The sequence below is a fragment of the Phascolarctos cinereus genome, unplaced genomic scaffold, assembly GCF_003287225.1.
Source record: "Phascolarctos cinereus isolate Bilbo 61053 unplaced genomic scaffold, phaCin_HiC Scaffold_884;HRSCAF=1537, whole genome shotgun sequence".
In the NCBI taxonomy this organism is placed as follows: Eukaryota; Metazoa; Chordata; class Mammalia; order Diprotodontia; family Phascolarctidae; genus Phascolarctos; species Phascolarctos cinereus.
In genome coordinates, this window is record NW_027556273.1 from 10,131 (window position 1) to 15,220 (window position 5,090).

The following is a 5,090-nucleotide window of genomic DNA, read 5'->3' on the forward strand; positions in this document are numbered from 1 at the left end:
TCTACATAGCTGGTCTAAAAAATACCCTTCTCATTTAAAACACATACACACACACCTACACACACACATACACACATTGTAACCAAGAGCTTTTGGACTCAAAATACTTTGATCTAAAGGTATGTTTCTTACCTAGGCATTTTAGGTACAGAATTAGGCAAATAGAAATAATGGTGCTTGTGGGGGTGTTGGTGAGGAATGGGGGGACATGATTCACAAGCCCCCTTAAAATCACCCTACAAGGTAATAACTTATTCCATCAAGGCCAAAGTGAGCACCGTTTCTTTCTAGGTGAATGATAATTTGCAAAAATCTTTCAAACTATTCACTTTTTCTGGCTCCCTCCATTCCTTGGAGAGGTGGGTAACTATGGGTGCAGAAGGGTGTATATACTAGCAAATGGAGTCACTTTGTTGTTTGGTTTTGCTTGCCTGCTTTTCTTTGTTGTAAGGTGAGGCTCATTGGGGGTGGGTGGGCAGGTGCAGTGAATTCAGAAATGGTTGTGATGTAAGAATAAAAGGCATTACTAAAACCTTGAATACACATATGCTTCTAAGTCATTCAAAAGACAGATTTTTTTAACAAGCCACATTTTATTGTACCAATTTCACACAGTAAAAATAAATGGAAAGCAGACATGTCTAAATTCTCTTACTGATTCTCTTGCAGACAACATCACCCAAGGTAAAGGTCTGAAAGCCAAGAAGAAATCCAGTGTTAATCTTTCCTGGAATGTCTTACAGTATATCAGCATGTGATACCCATCAATGACTCTTGTATGTTAGATATACTAGAGATAGGTTTGGCAACCTTTCTGGGTTTTTGTATGGATTCTCCAGGCTTCCTGAGGGAACCCTGGGGAAGGCTGTCTTTGGGGTCTTCGAGGGCCCCATTAAAAAATATAAATATTCCCAGCAAGGTTCACAGTGTAAGGATGACAGAGATGCCAGCTGGAGAAGGGTTTAATGCCCGAAGGGGGATTAGCAGGAATGGGTAGAGGATTAGGTGACTGGGGGTGGAGGGAAGATAGGATCATGGCTTTTTAGCTGAAAGGAGCCTTAGGGGTCACCCACCCAACTCCCTGGGAGTCTGCCATAAATGCTACATGTTGCTTTACTCAGGGTGTTGGGCAATAACTCCTCCCCTCTCCCCTCCTCCATCCCTGCTGTCCTCCATGTTTTCCCTCCCCCCTCTTTTGTCCCTCCTCCCTCTTTTCTCCCTCTTCTCTACTGCCCTCCATCCCTCACCTGTCTTTTCCTCATCCTCTCTTCCCTCCCTCTCTCTACTGTCCTCCATCGCCTCACCTGTCTTTCTCATCCTCTTCCTCCCTCCTCTCTACTGTCCTCCACCCCTCACCTGTCTTTTCCTCATCTTCTCTTCCCTCCCTCCTCTCTACTGTCCTCCATCCCTCACCTGTCTTTACCTCACCCCCTCTTGCCTCCTTTTGAGAGCAGGCACTGCCTCCCTTTTTCTATTGGCAGCCCCAGTACTTGACACCTAGTATGTGTTCTCCAAATGCTTTTTGGATCCATCCCCACAACCAGCAGGAAGAGGAACACCTGATCACTCACGGTGGTGATTGTATCTCCATTGAGTTCAGTGACAGACTTCATTCCTTTGAAACTTGTCACCAGCTTGTTACCTCCTTCTAGATTCACTACAGTCTGTAGGGAGACAGAAGAGTTAGCTCTGGCAAGCCTAGGGACTGGGGGTGAGCCAGGATGCACTGGTAAATGTGCAACAACTGGTTTTCTGGAGGGAAAAAATGTACACACAAATTTTCATTATAATCTGTATTAACATTTGAGTATAATTTGCAGTGTTAACACTTCTCATCACTTTAAAACAGGCAATCAATAAAACAATAAATCAGTCCTTGATTTGTAGCGTTTGCTATTTTCTAAGGGGTAAATGCTCACACTTAAAATTTAAAAATGGGCTGGTGCTCTGCTGCCGGTTTCAGCTGGCTGAGGCACACCACTCGAGTAAGTGCCCAAGCCAGATTCCCTGCAGAACTTCTTGTTTCTATACTTCACTGGCTGGATTGTTTTTCTAGTTCTCTAGCCTTTCCTTACTTTCCTCCTCTCCCCTTTCTCTTCCTTCCTTTTGCTGTCTGTGAGTCAGTCAATAAATATTATTAACCGTCTAAGATGTGTCAATTGTACTAAGTACTGAAGACAGTCCCTCCCTCAAGGAGCTTACAATCTAATGGGGAAACAATAAGCAAACAGGTACAAACAAGTCATAGACTGGATAAGTGAGAAATCATTAACAGAGGGAAGGCCCTAGAACTAAGCGGTTGAGGAAAGTTGTCTGTTTTGTTTTTCAGCCAAAAACAAGGTTGACTGAAGATTCGCCATATCAGTTAGACTTTTAGGGAATCTGAGCATCTGTGGGTTATTGGCTAGATCGTGAAAATCTGCACTGTTGGGAAGGTTTCTTGTAGAAGAGTGGGGGGATTACAGTAGGGACTTTAAGGAAGCCAGCAGAGTCAGCAGTCTGAGCGGAGCAGTGAGAGCATTCCAGACATGGGGATAGACAGGGAGAATGCTGGAGCTGAGAGATGGAGGGTCTCGTTTCATGAACAGCTGGGAAGCCAGGGTCACTGGATGGCAGAGTATGTATCAGGGAGTAAGGTGTGAGAAGACTGAAAATGTAGGAGGGGGCTGGGTTATGAAGGACACAAGTCAGCTACTGAACACAGCCAGCATGGGCTGGAGGCACTGCTTCCTGGCTGGTCCTCTATACCATATTCCACCAGACTGCTTTTCATCTAATCTACCTATCTTGCAACACGTTGGCTAACAGAGATATGTTTGTGTCTTATCTCCCTAGCAGGCTGCTAGCTTACTCCAGGGGGTTAGGACCAAGTTTAGCTAATCTTGCATCTCCTCCAGGGCTTAGCCCAGAGGCTAATACGCGCACTTAATGAATACCATGTCCTAAATTGAATTAAGTTATATTCTTACCTTGACCTTTTCCCCAGTTGGAGTGCTCAGCTCACACTCCTCCCCCACAGTGAACTCCATCACCTGGATTTGGTTATCATTGTTAACGGTGATCTTGAAAGATTTCCATTTGTACAATTTCGGACATTCCCCTGGTATCCTTTCTTCTGTATGACGTCATCAGGTAGACCTGGTTCATACGATAGAGATTCAGACCTAGAAGGCATCTAAGAGCCAAATGATCTCATTTGGGTCTCGTGACAGCCCTGGAGGTAGGGACTATTATTATCCCATTTTCCAGATGAGGAAGCCAATGTTGAGAGCAGTGAGATGATGCAATCCATATTATGGAATGTATTAAGAGCAGAGCCAGGGCTCACATTCAGAATCTGACTCCTCATTCTGTTATTCTTCACCCTGACACCCAAGCCAGGCTCCTGAATGCCTGCCCAGAGCCTCACTAGTTGGATTATTTCACTTGCTGCAGGTTCCCTGTATTTTAAGTTCATCCCTTCTGGCAACCACAAGTATAATGCCCCTGTCCCTTTGATCCCAACATTTGATGCCCAAAGGCTGTTTCCTAAGCACTTACCAGCAGCCTTCAAGAAGGCTTCAAAATTCTCTTGCGACTGGAGCTGGTACTTTCCTGAGAAGTTCATGGTGAAGGGATGTTCTCTCAAAACACTGTCTGGGAGAAAGGTGCCTGGCCTGGCCCTGAGAGTCTGGTTTTATAGGGGCTCGTTCCCTTCAAATGTTGGTCAGAGGTTATCGTTTGGAACTTTTATGATTCTGCTCAATCATTAATTCCTTGGTAGCAATGTTCAGCAAAAAAGAATAAGGAAGGCATGGGGGAGTTAACTGGAGTGCCTGGCCACTTGGTACAGGAGTAGGGGTGATCTATCCAATTGTCCAGAGTGTCTGGGGCTGGGAGGGGAGGACAGTGCCCACTGGCATAAGGAAGGGGAAATAATGAGGTCTTTTCACTTTGTGGCAACAAGAAGAAATATCAATGTGGCACTTTTTGTTTTGTATTACATCGTGCTTTCTTATGCATTAGCTCATTTTTCTTACAAGTATCCTGTATTAGCTGATGAAATCATAGTTGCTTCAGTTTTAGAGATGAGGAAACCAAAGTTTGTCAAGGTCACACAGCATGTAAAACACTGAGCTGGGGTGGATATCAAGGGATTTCTCAGGCTCAACTTGTCATTTCTCACCTGCAGGACTTTGTATAAAACAGGGTACTGAATTTGAAGCCAGAGCTCACTATGAGAAGCTTATGTTTTACTGTGTGTGTGTGTAAGCACATGTGCTCTGATGTGTATGTGTGTGTATGTGTATAGGAGGGCGGAGTATTCATTTTTATCTCTGTCTCCTCAGTATGTATCACACAGCAGGCATTTAATAAATATTTGCTGATTGGAATTCAACCTGAGTTATTCTCTTATAGTTTAGGATTTTCACTTTCACTTTCTCAGAGTTTAGCATAGACCCCTAAACTGAACTTTTTTTCATTCGGTCATTTTCAGTTGTTTGCAATTCTTTGTGACTCCAATTCAATTTTCTTGGCAAAGTTACTGGAATGGTTTGTCTTTTCCTTCTCCAGCTCATGGTACAGATGAGGAAACTGAGGCAAACAGGGTTAAGTGACTTGCTCAGGGTCACACAGCTAGGAAGCTTCTGATGTCTTATTTGAGGCCCAGTGCGCTATACACTATGGCGCCACCTAGCTGCCGAACAACTACACTAGGGGCATTTTTCAAACACTAATTCTGTAGTCCCAACACTGTACTGTCCTTCACTACATTGCACACTCCCCTATGTCCTACTCACACAAAATTTCATTTATTTCAGAGCTATAACTGCCAAGCCAGTGACATGTGAGAATCTATAAATGGACTTTGCCTTTTTAAGACCAATGAAAGAATCGTAAAGGAAAATGACAGAGCAGTGTGACTGTAAACTGTGTTTATCAATTAAACACCAAGCACGTGATGTTCCTTTAGCTGCTAGAAAACACCTTTTATTTTTAGTTAAAATTAATTTTTGTTTCTTTATTGAGGTTGGGTCTCCCTATATCTCTCAGGCCAGAAGCATAGCAACCACTCATTCAGGACCCCAGTCCCAATCAGTTAATCTGCT

At 43.8% G+C, this 5,090-nt stretch overlaps 1 pseudogene; it reads right to left on the reverse strand.

Annotated features, from left to right (window-relative positions):
* Window positions 1–573: 573 nt before the first annotated feature.
* LOC110204686 (fatty acid-binding protein, liver-like) lies at window positions 574–3,607 on the reverse strand (annotated as a pseudogene).
* Between the last annotated feature and the right edge of the window lie 1,483 nt (window positions 3,608–5,090).